Source organism: Canis aureus, chromosome 11 (genome assembly GCF_053574225.1).
Source record: "Canis aureus isolate CA01 chromosome 11, VMU_Caureus_v.1.0, whole genome shotgun sequence".
Classification (NCBI taxonomy): domain Eukaryota; kingdom Metazoa; phylum Chordata; class Mammalia; order Carnivora; family Canidae; genus Canis; species Canis aureus.
In genome coordinates, this window is record NC_135621.1 from 9,745,358 (window position 1) to 9,763,193 (window position 17,836).

Sequence of the window (17,836 nt, forward strand, 5' to 3'; positions counted from 1 at the left end):
ATCTCTGCTGCCTTTGGGTACATTACAGTTACAGTGAACGATGAGTTTGTCCGCATTTAAGCCGTCCTGGGAACATTCACAGGAGGGACTACAGTGGCCTGGAGAAGCAGGAGGAGGATAGAGAACATGGGACTAAGGAATTCCTCTTTACAGAGCTGCCTCCCCAGACCAAGGCTCAAGGGCCCTGGAGTGATCTTAAGTGCCTGGAGAAAAATGGAAACACTTCCACAGGGGAGCTCCCCAGCACTGCAGGCCTCAAGGTATTGCTGTGACTGATGCCAGGATGGCCAGCTCTGATCGCCAGGCCTCCTCTCCTCTTCTTCAATCCCACTCTGTCAGACTCAGGAGAGGGAAGAAGAGGTTTATGATGAAATCAAGAGTCCCAAGAGGGATTCTGAAGTGCACTCCTAAAATAATGTCACTGTAGGTCCAGGAAGCATGAATGGAATTTTTATCTGGACATAGCTGGTTCTAGAGTGTGAGGCAGAGAAGCAGGCTAGATTTTCTGTAACCTGAGTTCTTCTAACTTTTAAGTGTTTTTGTACAGTTTGAAGGATCGGAAAAACAGGAAGCTAATGCGCTCAGTGCTCTTACCAGCTCCCGTAAGTAAGCAGGCGGGCACATTTCCAGGAAGGACGAACAGTACAGGGACAGGGGAGGGGAGTGAGTATGTGGGAACTCTGTACTTTCCATTTGTCTGTAAACCTGAAACTTCCCTAAAAAAAAAAAAATCTATTAAAGCAAATGAAAAACTGCAGTTGGTACTGATTAGTTCATTTTAACAACTACCAATCACTTATCTGTATTTGCTCCCTTTTTTTGTTGTTGTTGCTACTGAGTAGAAAATCACTTCATAATATTAATAAAAAATAACTTGTATGAACAAAAGAGTAAAGGGATGGGTTGTTGCTGGCCCGGGTCGTACTGGGGTCACCAAGAGCATAGAGGAGCTTGAAACGTGACACATAATAGATATTTCAATATGTATAAAATGCATGGGTGGGGAAGTGAGTAAATGAGGTGACTAGCTTTTGCTGGGAACTGGAGTCTTTTTCATGTTATGCCCTGGGGCAACGCTTGGGTGCAGGCCGCCTGTGGAGACCAGACTTGTCCCCCCCCACAGAAACTGCCATCATCCACTCCATTCCCAGACTCCTTAAAACACAATATCACCGGTTTGCCTCTTTCTCATCATCCCTGAAGGCAAATGATCGACTTCTTTTTAATTTAAGAGTTTCTGCTGTCAGTTGTAGGGGAATGGAAGCAAATGAGAATTTCTTTCTAGAAGTTGCTAGAATATTACAAAATCCTTAGTGCCCTGGGCTCTGGCATCTAGCTCTTGCCTTGCACCTACAGCGGCAACTTTGGTTCTGGTGATTGGCTTTTATTTACTGTGTGGATCACCCTTCTTGCTAGTTATTTTTTCTCCTTGATTGTTACCTACCTCATTTTCTCTGGACGTAAATTCCTTGAAAGAAGGACACTGCCCGTCTTATTCACTGCTCCATCTCCAGGGCTTAGAAGACGGCCTCTGCCAGAGTGGATGCTCTGGTTGGAGAATGAATGAATGGAACCCAAGAGTCGAAGCCAGTTGGGAGGAGAGATGTGAACCTGAGTGGGGAGGTTAGCAGAACTCAGACACTTTTGGCAGGCAATTGGAAATACGGATACCCAACTTGTTGATTCATTCAAGAATTATTACCTGAGCACCTATTCTGTGCCAGCTACTACGTGGGTGCTTGAAATGCAGGTTTGGCTTTCAGCCCTAGATGTCCAAGCCTGGGAATAGAACCCCCAGACCGAGTTCTCAACTTCTGCTACCAGTTTGCTGTGTGGTTAGAATCAGTCGCCTACCTTTTCTGTTTACCGAGTAGGCCAGCTGATACTCGGTCACCTTGTGGGGCAGGTGCAAGGATTGATAGGCATTTACAGAGTGCTTTGAGATCCCAGGTGAAAGGACTTTTGCTTGTGGCAAATCACATGATAACAGGAGCGTGTTAAGGATGAATGACTTAGGCTTGTAACAGACTTTAAAGATGAGGAGAGATGAAGTCTTAGGACTTCTTTTAGCTCCTGGCCCGTAGTGACCTGGAGGTGTGTGTGGCCCTGAGCCTTCTGGGCACCACTGCGATTCTGTCTCAGGAAGTTCCACTGGCACTCAAAACGTGTTTTTTTTTTTTTTTTTTTTAAGATTTGATTAATTTGACAGGGAGAGAGAGCACACCAGGGGGAACAGCAGAGGCAGAGGGAGAAACAGACTCCCCACTGAGCAGGGAGCCCAATGTGGGGCTCGATCCCAGGACCCCAGGATCATGACCTGGGCCCAAAGGCAGATGCTTAACAGATGGAGCCACTCAAGCACCTCAGTGCTCAAAATTTTTAATTTGCCTGCTTTTCAAAAGAAATATCAAAAGTAGCATGCTGCAGTATAGAAGGTCAGCTTTAGGGTGCTTGGGTGGTTCAGTCAGTTAAGTGTCTGCCTTCAGCTTAGGTCATGATTCCAGGGTCCTGGGACACGGTCCCACACCAGGCCCCCTGCTCCGTGGGGAGCTTGATTCTCCCTCTCCCTTTACCTGCCACTCCTCCTGTTTGTGCTCTCTCTCTCTCAAATACTACTACTACTACTACTAATAATAATATAGTAATAATAAAAGAAGCTCAGTTTTAGTGAGCCTATAGCTAAGGGAGGAGGAGGAAGGCACAGAAGAGATTTTTCTTGGACATTCTCACCCCTGGATTTATATTTAGTTGATTGCAGGCACCAGTGAATTCTACTGAAAGGTAAGCGACTCCCTTAACAAAATAAAGCCGAGTAGTAACCAACCCAAAGGGTGGCTTGAAGTGTCAAGTTTGATGTGAGATTTAGAAATATATTCTAACTCTGACTCTAAATAAAATCTCTGAGGTCATATTAAAATTGCTTCACAGGAAAGACAAAATACCTATATCCTGTGCCTTTCTAGAGTTTCCCTCCTTCTTGAGGACTCCTAGAAGGCCTCATTCCTAGATATGCAAAGATCCCACCCAGTACCGCAGGGCCTCCCACAATGACCTTCCAGGTTCTCAGGACTTTGGAGGAGGCCACCACTGGAGGGTAGATTGAAGCAGGGTCATACATTGGAGGAGGGTTCTGGGACCGAGGTAACAAAACCTATGTGGGGTCTGGTGTAGATATCTCACTTGAGAGGAATCTGCTCGTTCAGAGTTTTCAAAGCCTACTTGGGACAGCAGATTCTAAATGGATATTAATGGTGCTCCAAAGAGGATACGTTGCAGTACCCTAGGGCTTCCTGCCTACCCACATCTATCCAAATTGTCCTAACCGAGGGATAGGCCTACACAGGAAGATGTCGGTAGGGTTCAGGTGGTGGGTGCCTTCTGGTTCCCACCTGCTTGGGTGGTTTTGCTGCAGACATTTATGTGCTTTTCCCGACATAGAAGAACATGATCCTGGAAGCAGTACACCCAGATGGGAACCAGATCGTGGCTAAATGCGTAACTCTGTTGAATAGAAACCTACAGGCCCAAAGAGAGTTTTCCAGTTTTTAATTCCAGAACGGAGGTGAACATTGTCTTCTCAAAATCTTACTGGGGGTCAGAGATAGTTTTGGGTCTTGGGCCTTCCCATAGCCCCCATATCTTGCACCCCCATATCTCCTACCACTTCATTTGCTCAGTCCAAGCTTCTCTCTTTATGGGATCCGTTCAGAGTGTACACTGGTTGGTATCCGGCAGGAGGTGGGGTGTGATTTCACTGAAATGTCACCTTACTTCTGCTATCAATACAGGTGAATGACAGTTTGGCTTTAGGAAAACACAAAGCCTGTGCAATTTAAGTCAGCAACAACAAAAATATGAAGGCCCATTTCTGGGGGTTCTTATCACTGTACAAAAATCACTCTTGTGCTAAGCTGAAAGTAAAAGCTGCATTTCTGTGCCTTGCCGAGAGCCAGGGACATTTCTGGGCAGCACGATTTGCATCTGAAGGGCACGGATCCGAGTGCCAAGTGGGGAGAGCACCACATCCTCTCGTGAGTGAGTCCGGGAGGCAAAGTGTTCATCTCTTCTTTCAAAACCTTGCCATAATTCACAAACAGGCAGGCCATTCAGTGGCATGATTTGAGTTTCCCATTTCTAAATAGTGATATAATAAATGCCATAGTAGTTTGATCCAAAATTCCATCCCAGAATGTCCCATTTTTTATCAGTGATTTTCAGTGGCACAATGGAGCTTTACTGGATTTGGGGAATATTTCCCGTTTTCTATCCAGGGCTTTCTGAAGTTATGTGATGGCTTGATGAAAGGTGCTTTGTGAAAAACTGCCTTGTTTTAAGAAAATATTATTCAACTTTTATGCTATGTCTTTTCCCGGTTCTTGCATTAATATTCCTGTAGGTATATCTGGAATTTCATGGTTTTTAAGCATGGTTTCTATATACGTTTATTATTATATCATTTTTTATCGTCTTTAAAGATTTTCCCCAGTAGTTTTCTATATATCTTGTTTTTGTTTTGTCTGATTCTAAATTTATCCAGAGACGGCTGTGGTTTGATGAGTTTAAATCATAGGAAGGACAAGTGCCAAATTAAAGGCTTGTTGGTAAATTTTTTTTTTTTTTTTTGATGCTGGGTATTTTTAACCCTCCTCTCTTACCAAGGGGAAATAGATTTTTCTAAGAATGTGTATTTAAAAATATTTTTTGATGCATGACTTCTGAGGGCAGTGCTGCTGTGTAAGATGGGGTTGGGGAATTGTTGGCAAAAGAAACATAAAAATGAAAGATGAATACGTTCAGACGCTTGCTTTAAGACATTTGTTTTCTAGAAAAGAACTGCCACATTTCATTCCTTAAGTCTGTTGCCTCACATAGTTGATATGTCTGTCTTTGTTATTTAATTATGAGCCTAAGGAGTCATTGGAGAGAGACACCATTTGGTCTTGCAGTTGTTTTATTTATTGGTTGTGGTCAGGTTGGAGACCTCTGGGAAACAGGAAGTTTCCAAGAATAGTAGATTTTAGATGTTACTTAGTTGCCCTATTCAAAGGACCGGGTACTTAACCAGAGCTTGGAAGCTGCCCGACTGTCCGCAAGGGTAGCACACTGAATGCCATTATCCCTTATGGGGAGTTCATCAAAAAAACCTAGCCAGGCACTCGTGGAAAAATCTTCAAGATGGAGTTGGTAGGAAGTGGGATTTGTCTAGCCAGCCGGGTTGACATCATTGGAATTGGAGTCTAAATTTTGAGAAGAATGATAAGATGCAAGGGTCCTATATGTGTTAAAATTGTAAGTGTGTATGGCTGTGCATTTTCCTGGAGGGAGAGAGAATAGGTTTTATGAGATTTCCCCCAAAGAGCCACACCCTGAAAGGCTGAGGACTCTTTCCTGATGGCTTGCTCAGGCTCCTGCGCTGTGGACTGACCCCTACAGCCTCCCACGTAGCGTCCTTGCCACAGGGGAACACCAGCCCCTATGAGAACTGCTCTGATTTACTGAGAGCTGGAGTGAGGAGAGCTCCTTGGAGCCACACTTGGATCCCACAGGGTGGGTGGAGGTGAGTAAAGCAGGACCTGGAGTAGGAGGTGGGGTGGAGGGCCTGGTGGTGACCAGGGAGGCACACCCCCTTTGGAGAGGGGGTCCTTTCACCGTCTCCAGAGTAAGCTTTGGTGGGGCCACCATGCATGCGGCTCAGTGCTGCTGGATACGTGTGTGTGTGTGTGTGAAGTACTATCTATGCCCAACGTGGGGCTCGATTTCCTGACTCCAAGGTCAACAGTCACATGCTCTACTGACTGAGCCAGCCAGGCACCCCTAGATCTTTATATATTTAAATGTCAGCAGCTAATTCAACATTTTGAAGGATATTGAAGAAGCCCCATAAAAATGCTTGCAAGGACAGGTTTGGCCATATTCTTTGGTTTGTCACCTTTCTGGCAGAGCAGTGCTTGACATCAAGAGTAACCTCAACACCCCATTTTCATAGCATACATTTGACATCAACTTCTTTTCTATTAAAAAGTGAAATCTGCAGGTGGCATAACTCACAGGCGTGATTTGAGAAAGTGAATATTTTGCCTTAAGTGTAATACATAGGGGAGAAAACAGGAAGGAAGCATGATAAAAATGTGCATTTGAGCACGTAAATGTTCAGCTATGACTGTATTAGAGGTCGAAAAAGCCGTTGTACATTTCCAGAATGTTCCCTCGGGGGCAGGATGGGCACCATTGAAAGCCACATTGCCTGAGGCTTCTGATTCATACGAATCCTGTGTTGCTTCCTCCAACTTTCCTCTCACCTGTCTTAGCTCTGCCCTGTAGTTCCACACATCACATTCGATGTTGCCTTCATGGGACAGCTTCTAAACAGTAGGAAGGGTTTCTTTCTCTCCCCTCCCTCAGCATCTACTCTTCTCCTGGGTAGGTCATCTCTGGCCAAGCATCTCCAGTTCCCTCAACCATTCCTGACCTACCTGCCCTGCCAACCACCTCCTTCAGGAGCCCTGCCTCTGTCCTCATTTTCCTGTGTCTGGGCCCCACCCTGCTCCTACAGCCATCCTCCATAGCAGGACGTGTCTGAACGTGCCCTTCCTCTCCTCACCCCCAGCCAGGGGGCATTCGCAGCCACCCTGTAGAATGACTTAGACCGTTGTGTTCTGTGTGGCAGCCAAGGCCATCTTGATGTCATAGTGACTTAGAAAATAAGACCTGGTTGTGAGTGCCGGGCCCCCTCTCCGGGCATCACAGCACATTGAAGCATCCGAATGGCCAGATTTGACTGTATGTGACCCATACAATAAGCCATAAACCTAACAGTTCTCCTAGGGCTGTGGAGTGCAGCTCCATCTCCTGTGCCGTTTCATTGTAGCAGGCTCCCAGTTGCTTCTATCACCTTCCAAGTGTTGATGTCACCAGTGCCACAAGTCAGCACTTTGTGCAGTGCTCTGCTTGCAGATGAGGCCTCTATGGGAGGCACGGGAGCCGTTGGAACCGTTAGACTTTGCTCTTTTATTCCTAATGGGCTACCTCCATCTCACTCCACATCAGCTCCAATGTGAAACTCCGTCTTGTATTTAAATCTACAGAATCTTAAAACCACTTACATTAAGAATTCGGGAGTTTTGAAAGTTTCGAGTGTTGCTCAGAATGACCACATTGGCAGCATGGAGACTTTCACCATGTCCCTGACTTATTTCTCTCTGATCTACTTTTCCTTCCTAGGTTGCCTGTGGAACCTTCAAACTGCATTCTTTTTTAAAGATTTTATTTATTTATTTGAGAGAGAGAGAGAGAGAACACAGCAAGAGGGAGGGGCAGAGGGAGAAGCACACTCCCCACTGAGTGGGGAGTCCCACAGGGGACTCAATCCCAGGACCCCGGGACCAGGACCTGAGCTGAAGGCAGATGCTTAACCGGCTGAGCCACCTAGGTGCCCCTCAATACTGTATTCTTTTTTGATGCAGGATACTTTAATTTTCATTTCTGAAACTTAGGTCCTGGGCAATGTGGAGGACCTAACCAGCTAGCTTGAGCTGCTGTAACTATCCTAGACCAGGTGGCTTATAAACAACAAACATTTACTGGGTGGCTCAGTCGCTTAAGCATCTGCCTTTGGCTCAGGTCATGATCTCAGGGCTCAGGTCATGATCTCAGGGTCCTGGGATTGAGTCTTGTCCTGGTTCCTCACTCAGGGGGAGTGTGCTTTGCCCTCAGCAAACCCCCCCCCCCCTTGCTTGTGCTCTCTCTCTCTCAAATAAATAAGTCTTAAAAAAAAAAAAAGACCCAAACAGTTATTTCTCATAGTCCTGGAAGCTGGGAAGTCCAAGATCAAGTGCCAGCAGATTCCGTGTTTGAGAATCCACTTCCTGGTTCAGAGAGAACTCTTTTTGCTATAACCACATTTGGCAGAAGGGTTGAGGGACCTCTTGTGGGTCTCTTTTAAAAGGACTCTAATCCTGGTCACGATGGTTCCACCCTCATGACCTAATGCCTCACCTCCAAATAGCATTGCATTGAGGGGATGGGATTTCAACACATGGATTTTGGGGGAACATAAACATTCAGTCCATTGCTCCAGGAGAGAGAGGTAGGATGGGGAGAAAGAAGCCAGCCTCACAGCACCCTCCAGTCTTAGTTAACATTCTTTTTCAGATCAAATTATGTCCTTTTCTAAGACATTCTCATGTCAGCTATGAACATTAGGATGTTATTTTCTCTGTTCTAATATGTTTGTATGCTTTATTCCACCTTCTAATGTGGAAGGAGTCCCCGTTTATCATGTATTTGTGTCCTGAGTGCCTGCCCTGTGCTAGGGGTGGATAAGCACCGGAACATGCAGCCCTTACCTCAAGGAACTAGCATTTTGGTCACAGGAAGAAAAGTGACCAGGCAAGTCGGCCTCATGGGCTTTGACATCATGTCATTGGATGTTGTGGATACATGAAAGAGGATGGGTCTTCGGAGATCAGGCTGGACCAGGTAGATGGAATGATGAACAAATCTTGAAAGATGAGCAGGAGTCAGCCAGGTAAAGGAGTTCCAAGTAGATTGAGGAATGTGTGCGAATGGATGGAGTGGGACCTGAAGTGCAGTTCAAAGAAGATCAGTCCAGGTTGTGCAAGCGTGGCCTGCGGGGGGTTGTGGCAGGGGCTCTTCCTTGAGTGCTCAGTGCCTCTCCGTGGACTTTTATCCATGTGGCTTGCTTGTGGCATTGGTTCAGTGAGGCCTTTACCCCTGGTATCATCAAGAGCTTTATTTTTCTCATTTTTCCATTGAATCGCTCTTCTTCCCCTTCCTGTTATCTTGGCGGCACATAAGGAAATGGAGATATCTGAGGAGGCTCTTCTCAGAGTTGATCCCAAAGTTCATGAAAATCAGGATCCCGGATTGTGGGTGTACCGACGGGAGAGCTCCTCTTTATCATTCTCTTTTCTGATCATTTGAAGTTGGGGGGAGCCAGGTCCATATTCTGGTTCTGTCATTTCCGGCTGGGTGACACTGGGCAAATTACGGAAGCCCTTTGAGTCTCAGCTTCCTTCTCTGTAAAAGGGAATGGAAAAATATCGACATCGTAGAGTTGTGGGGATGTGAGGTAATGCTTGGTGTAGCAGAAGCATTCAACAAATGGTCGCCTTTGTCTTAATTCACATTATAACCTAAAATCCCAATCACCAAAGAGGGAGATGGTGGCCATAGAACTTGGTGCCTATATGGAAAAAAAATGGTTGAGAACTGAGTAAATGTGAGAAGGAATGAAGGAAATCTGCTAAATAAGAAAAAAAAAATGAGGCTGTTACAAGAAAGTTACCGGGCCTCGATGTCCACCTCTGCAAAATAAGGGTCGGACGAAGATGATAAATATAAATCTCTTTCAAACCATAACACTTCATTCATTTCAGTTTCCAGAATAATTGCATGAAAATAACAATAACACTAATAATATGTAGTAATACTTTCATAATTATAAAGGTTCAGGTCTTCTAAACGATGGTTGTATATTCGAGACCCTGGGAAGCTTTGAATGACTCCTGATGTCCAGGTCCCATACAGACATGTAAAATATGAATCAGGGGCACCTGGGGGGCTCAGCGTTGAGCATCTGCCTTTCCCGGGATCGAGTCCTACATCGGGCTCCCTGCAGGGAGCCTGCTTCTCCCTCTGCCTGTGTTACTGCCTCTCTCTCTGTGTGTCTTTCATGAATAAATAGTTTAAAAAAAAATAAAATCAGAATCACTGGCAAGGTAGTGGTGTTATGGGGCAGCTGGGACTGAGGGTCTTGTCTGTCATTTCCAGCTATGGCCTCCAAAGGAGAATTAGATGTCAAAAGATAATATCACAGATTGCTTTTGTTGTTGTTTGTTTTAAAACTTGTTTTTCTCCTCAAAGTGAAGAATTAGGCTTCTTAGAGATGTAGGTGATTACTAGTCTTTGAGTTTCCTTTACCAGAATATTCATAGCATAAAGACGTATGTTACCAATTATGTTTTTAATTAGAATGGAAATGTGTGTAAAGCTCTTTCATAGCAATGCATACTAAATCTGTTTTAGAGAAACTTACTTGTAAGACTTTTTTTTTTTTCTTTTCACTCGGTTCCAATTCAGGCTTTGGCTTTCATTCAAGAGAAGCCACTACAATGAAATATTTTCTGACACTATGTGGAAATAGCTGTCCTTGATGTGTGTGTCTTTATTTATGTCAGGGTTCCTAACAAATCCCACAAATAAAACCTGTTTTTTTTTTTTCAATGAAAAACATTTCAAAATGGAAGAAGGATGTATGTCATGTTGACCCAAAATAGCATGAGCATAATGAGCCCAACATGGAAGAGGCTTTAAAGTCTCAAATCTTCATGAGAAATACTTGTTGATTTTACTTCACTATAATTGGAGGAAAAAATATGATGGCATCTTAGCATGATAATTTCTTAATGTGTACTTATTGAACTTCAGTATGTGTGGTCTGTTAAAAATAATTTCATAGAAAAAATGTCATAAATCATATGTATATGTATAATTCTAGGGAGATAACTATACAAATTATTTTGTTTTTTTATACACATTATTTTGTAACGTGCATTTTAACTTAATGTAAGTAGACATTCTTGTCAGAATCTTTGATTTCCCATTATTATTTTATTTAATTAATTTATTTTTAAAGATTTTATTCATTTATTTGACAGAGAGAGAGAGAAAGAGCACAAGCCGGGGAACAGGAGATGGAGAGGGAGAAGCAGGCTCTCTGCCATCCCAGGACCCTGGGATCATGACCCGAGCTGAAGGCAGACACTTAACTGACTGAGCCACCCAGCCACAGTCATTATTATTTTAATGAATGCATAATATTCCGAATTATTCATATATCAGAATTTACTTACCCAATCTCACTTGGACATTCAGATTGTTTTCAATTTTTCCTATGCTGTAATGAATATCCTCTTGTCTACAATTATTTCCTTAAGATAAATTCATAGAAGTAGAATTGGGTCAAATAGTCTTCATGATTTTAAGGGTTTTGCTACATATTGGCAGATTGTATTGAAGCCTGTATCAGTTTGTACTCCTACCAGCCCAGTTGTTTCCTGTTCAGCAAATTCTTTTCAACAGTAGAGTAATTTAAAATCTAAAGTGAAACTCTTCCTTCCTCTCTCAGCAAATAACTTCCAAACTCCCCAAGCTCATTCTGCAAGGTAAAATGCTGGGACAGCTGCACTCTTATTGCAGCAACAAGATTGGGGGCCGGGGGAATGCAGAGGAGAAAGAGGCTGTCAGCAGTGGACTCAGAAGAAATGAATATTTTTTGACTTGCCAGGGTCTGACCCAACCTCTGGGACAAGGAGCTTTCTCCCAAAGAAGAGGTGAGGTTAGAGAGAAAGAAAAACTGGGAATTCCACTTAAAATTCCACTGGGTCTTGTATTTGAGATTGGCAGCACTGAGGCATTCCAGATGGCTTTGTCTATTCTTTTGAACCTACCTTTTGATCTTATTTAAATTTCCTCCTCATTTCACCTGTTCTGGGTTTATTGCCTGGAAAACAAGCAGGTGAACATATTAGGTCCTCCTTAAGGCACCACTAGACCACAGGAAACTTATGTTCAGGTCAGGAATCGTATAACATGACTCCCTGCTCCACATTTATGGGCAAGTTAAACAACAGGGAATTTTATGCTGGGATTTATGACACAAACTTGTAGCAGGCACACAGTGAGGTGGGAGGGAAATTTAAACAAGGAAAATCCCTGCCTATAATATTGATTCAAGATCTCCAATTGATGGAAAAAACATGTCAGGATTTTATTCTGGAAATTGCCTGTGAGTTAGACAAGGGGCAGGAAAACATAAGTATTATAAACACATCACTCCCCTCCTTCCCCGCCCCCCCTGTATATTGGTTCTCCTCTTTCAGATGAGGTCATTTCTAGTTTTCTAGGCAGTCTGTATACAGGCTAAAATTATCTAAAAAGCACATAATTAGCTGCTTTAGCAAACTTTATCCCTATTAATTCCAGGGTTGGGGGGAGAAAAGACGAGCATGTGTCGGATTGAGGGGACTTCTATATTCTCTAAAAAATTGACCTACACCTTATGTATCTGTCCTTACAGCCCATAAAAGCTAGCACAAAGGAGAGCACCAGCTGGAACCATTCAGGGAAGGCAATGCCTTTTAAAGACCTGGCTAGCAGCAGGTGGAATAAGCATTAGGGTCCTTTTATTCTTCAAATAGTACTTATTTTCAGTGGGAGACAATATGGTTCTTATATAGTCAATAAAGAGCAAATTCAGGGTGTTTGCCCTTTAGCCAGAGTGGCTGATGATTTGTGATGACTCCAGCATCAGACTATCACCCATGGAGCTCAGAAAACACTGGACTGAAATACTGAAAGATGTGGGTCCTGGCTTTGGCAGACCTGATTCTTCAGACCCATACTGAGGTCCATAGGTGCACAGCCTAATGGCCAGAATAATTCCAAAGTCCTGGAACAGTGATTCCTGCTGGTACAGTGATTGTTTGGAAAATGGCTTCACTGGACTTGTGTGGCTTTTTTGATCCTTGTTCATTCGTTTAGCTACACTCCCTTGCTTAAGGTCTAGGAGAGTTTGGGTAAATTGTCTTGTCTCTCTGAGTAACATCTTTGCTTAGGACTTATATAGTCATTCCTATTCTGAATACAGCCGGGTGTTGGTGGTGGGTTGATGGAGGAGAAGCAGGGAACCCCTAACGTGTCCATTTGCCTTGGGAGTTCAGGGACTCTAGGAAAGGTCAATGGTGTCCAATGTTGGGAGAAATCAGCGTGTATACTCCTTGAGGGAAGACTTTGCTGGTTCTGTTCTCCACTGTTCTCGCAGTGTCTGGCACACAGTAGGATCTTACTAAGAATATCACGTTGCCTGAGACCAGGGGGCATAGTGGGGAGCGAAACCACCAGTTTTGACAACAGCAAGAAAGAAAGCATTAGTTTTCTATGAGGAGAGATGCTCAGGCATCTTAAGAAATGCTTAAGAAATGAAAAATGGTTCCCACCATTACTTTTGACTTTCTTACCCATGTATACTATGGGCTGGAAGGGGGCAAGAGGTAGCTTGTTACTTGAGTTACTTGGCTCATCATTGTTGAAGAGTTGGCGTAAACTCAATTCCAGAGCCCAAGGGCTTTCTTCTATCTATGCTCTTTGTTAAATACAGAATAAGGAGTAGGATCTTAACCGGAGAGGAGATGCATGGCTTAGAGCAGGGGTTCTTGAACTTGAGCATGCATCTGGCGTCACCTGGAGGGCTTGTTGAAACATAGATGGCTGGGCCCTGCTTCTGGAGTTTTCTGACTCAGTACATTTGGGGAGAGGCCGAGAATGCGCATTTTTTTAAAGTACATATTTTTTATACTTTTTAAAAAAGATTTATTTATGATAGAGAGGCAGAGACATAGGCAGAGGGAGAAGCAGGCTCCATGCCGGGACCCCGATGTGGGACTCGATCCCAGGTCTCCAGGATCGTGCCCTGGGCCAAAGGCAGGCGCCAAACTGCTGAGCCACCCAGGGATCCCCGAGAATGTGCATTTTGGACAAGTTCCCAGGTGATGCTGATACCATTCTCCCGAGATGAAACTTGGAGAGCCAATGGCTTAGAGAAAAAAGCCCTCACATTGAAGCCAGATGAAGCTAGACTCCTGTCTTACTTGCTGTGTGACCCAAAGTCAGGTCAACTTTGCTTAGCCTCAGTTTCCTCATTTGCAAAATGGTGACAATATCCACTGCACAGGCCTGTAGTGAGGACAAAATAAAACCAAGAGAGTAAGGTGGCCGGTCTACTCCGATGATTGAGACCTTCTGCTCTAACTCTTTTTTGTGTCTGTGGCTTTAGGTCCGCGTGAGCTGGGTTTCTGCTATATTAATTTCACAATACCAGGTATTTATATATCCTGAGAACTTCACTATGACTAAACATTTACGATGTGAACGGCACAGTGTGTGATGATTTTTACATTATGTATAACACTGGAAATATTTACCTTTAACAAATGAGAATAAGTAGCTTGCATACAAACTCACACCGGCCTCCTCCACACCAGCCTCTTGACTTCTGGGTTAGAGTGGTTCCCACGATTCTCTATGGGCAGAGGTTGCCAAGATTATTAGGTCCTAATTACTCACCCACAAGGTGCAGCTATCTATATAGGTAACATACCTGAGAGAATTGAGCAATTATCCTGAGAACGTGAGTGAAAGGGGTAGGATTTTTTTGCGTACCTTTTAAGCCAGACCCTATCTTATTCATCCCACCATTGTGCATGGAGAAGCTCAGCAAATGTTTGTGGAATTAGCGAATGAATTAAAGGCTCAGGTCGAGTGGCAACCTCACCTGCCTGAAAAATTACCGGGCTTCCTCCTTAAATAATGATCAGTGTGGCTCAGTCATACATAGCCAATTGATGCTGATACCCAAACAATTGAATCTTCTCTTAGGTCCTGGATCTGGAGCCTTTGATGAGCATGATAAGCGGTTGTTACTAACTTCCCTTCCCTGGATAATTTGTGCTCATGGTTTGATTTACCAGAATAATTTGAAACAGCAAATCCACTACCACTGCCATGGCAGGACCCGATTTGAATACTGACAGGTAAAGTTTCAGTTCTACTCTGCTAAGTTTACCTGAATCCTTTGATACTTAAATCTTGTGCCCTAGAGAGAGAGAGAGTTCTCAAACTTTTTTTTTTTTTTTTAGTCACTTACTCCACAATCCCTTGCTTCTTCCATAAAAACCTCCAACAAATCAGGATAGAAAATTGCTCTGAACAAGGAAGGCCACAGGGATGGACTACCAGGGTGGCATGGCTGCAAACAGAGGCTTAGGGCAGGGCTGCGGAATGGCAGTCATCCAAAGATGCGTGGCAAATTGCCGACTCCTGCTAGTTGGCATTCCTGAGGGCAGTGGTGACTTCCCCACGGAGATGTCTGCAAATAGCAGTCAGGGATGTAGCGGGGGCCTGTGGGTAGTGGTCTGAAGAGGTGGTGGTCTTCATGCTATTTTTATCATATGCACCGTAGGTCACTGCTTCCTGCCTTGGAGCAGACTCAGTCTCACTCTTTTGTCAACACAAGTGTTCTAAGGATAAGTTTTAGTTGGGCCACAGATATTTGGGAAAATAATGAAAATGTTTTTCTAACTAGAAACAATTTCCCGTATGCAGTTCATGACTGCGAGTGTCAGTTCTAAATGGTGAGCTCCTGTAGCTTACCTGTTGCTAAAGGTTTTGAATATCACACAGATTGTCGTAGAAGTTACCACAGATAACTGTAATAGAAACCACTAAAGCAATTCTTATTTCTACATTTTGCAAGACCAGCGGGGTGATGACATGGCATGATTTCTGGAAATTATGCCAACACTGTATTTTTGTTTGATATTGGGCTGGTGACAATGGGTCGCATGGTGATTGTACTTCAGCTACTAGACTCAGAAAATGTCCCGTGGTGTGACACAGGCCATGAGAGGTGCAAAAGGAAAATCTGGTTTTAGCTCAGAGTACAATCAAAACTCTTCCTGCTCTGCATGCTCCCCCAGTTCTTTTCTCCTACTTCCAGGTCACAGGCAGCAGAGCAAAGAAGGTAGACCCAGAGCACTCAGTTTAGAGAGAGAATCCTTTCCCTGGCTAAGATGCAAGGCAGGCAGCCAGCATTTTATGGGGCATATTAGAGAAGAGTCATTTTCAATAGAAATCAGTTGGCAAAGATGATTCTTAAGTTGAAATTCAATCAGTTGCATTGCATATGAAGAGACTAAGAATATCTGAAAATAATTGAAAGAGCCTTGACTCAAGGTCACTTTTAGCACAGATTGATTTTACGTGGAACAGAATCAGATCAGCAGACCCTGGGAGGAGAGGAATCCAGTCCAGGCCCACCCAGGCACTTGCCCGTTGTGTTCATGCACTGCTTTCTTGACCATCGCTGTAAAGCTAGTTCCATGCCCCATGCACTATGCCAGCAATTACCATAGGGACAGTTTACATGACCTGAAACAAGTAAAGTAAGATACCACTTCTCTTTTTTAATAGAACTGAATAAACAATGGAAATCAGAACCATGTAAATAAACAAATAAACACACTCATTTTTTCAAGAATACAAAGAAGAGAATGGCACTTCCAACATCTACATTTATGTCTAAGTCTTGGACTCACATATATGAGGCAATTGATTTCTTTTTTTAAATTTTTTTAATTTAAAAACTTTTTTTTTAATTTTTAAATTTTTTTAGAGGCAATTGATTTCTTATGAACTATTTGCTTGGAGAGTCTGTCAAATTGTACCATGGCTTTAATTCCTAAGACATATTTGGAAGCAAAACACAACATCGTGATATGTCCAATGATCTTTTATTGAGAAAAGTGAGCAGATATAAAGTTCTCTGCTTCATTGTTTTTTTTCTGATAACTCTTACACGGGTGGAATATGTTGCCAGTTTAATTCAACAGACATTGATTGGACTGTTGTTCTATATTTGGAATCCTGTTAGCTGCTGGAGTAGAAAGATGGCTGATAGAAACTACATATCAGAGCCCTTTGCTTTATCAAGATAAGTTATTAAGGTGTGTGTACGTGTATGCCTTAGTTTTTGTGTTAGGTTTGTGTGTGTGGATGGGAACAGGGTGGAGAAAAACTTTTTTAAAGAAATTTTTAAAAACTTTAAAAAATTTATTTGTGAGAGACACAGAGAGAGAGGCAGAGAGAGAAGCAGGCTCCATGTGGGGAGCCCGATGTGGGACTCGATCCCGGGAGCCCGAGATCACAACCTGAGCCAAAGTCTGATGCTCAACACTGCCCCCCCCCCTTTAAAGAAAATATCATTGAAGTTCTCTGATTTCAAAAAAATTAAGAAAAAAAACTACTGAGTTGCACTGGTGGAATTTTCTTCAGGGATAAGTGGAAGTCATAAAGGACCTCCCAAACCCATCCACTCCTGTGCTGTTCCTTCTTAGGAGTCCCAGGACACAGCAGACTCCTTGAGAGTACATGCTTCCCTCTGCCCCAACATAGGTGCTTTCCGTCCTTGGAGTCACCCAGGTAGTCCCAGGAGGGATCCCCTGAGGCCCAGGGAGTCCTAGGTAGAGTATCTTCAGAGAGTCAGTGTTTTTTCTCTCTTCCTTCCTCTTACCTACCAAAGTCAAGTCCAAAGCAATTTTTAAGGAAAGAGAATGAAATTTATCACATTCTACAAAGGATGTAAAAAGGGGAAGGAAAGAAGGCAACTTTGAAATCCATTACCTATCTGTCAAAGTACAACTAAACAGTAATAGATGGGAAAACCAGGGCGTTCCTCTGATTTGGTGAAGAATTCAACTGTGATGGCCAAGATGAGACTATTGGCCTATAGTGTCTACAGTTATTTTCTTAGTGTCGATCCAACCTTGTAATATTAAAAAAAAAAATCTGAGTAATTTGGGGGTGAACGTCTTTTCATTCTGATAGTTGCTTTCCTGGTGCCTGTGGACCAGTTGGGGGAAACATGTGACTCCTAGGCCTTAAAATTCAGTATCACCTGGCTTCCTGGTCTCCACAAGATCTGAGAGACCAACCAGTCCTGGGGGAGTGTGTGTGTGTGTGTGTGTGTGTGTGTGTGTGTGTAAGATCTTTCTTTTCTGCCACCACGACTAAATACAAATTCCACAAGATTTCTCTGTAAGCATTTGGGTGTTCATCTCACACATATTTACCAACAACCCTTGTCTCATCTCTCCTGGTTGGATTTGTGCGTCAAGACACAACCTCATTTACAATGTTTGCTGGTCAGATTATGAAATCATAACCCTTCAAAGGAGGTCTTTGGGGGCAGAGTTATGGA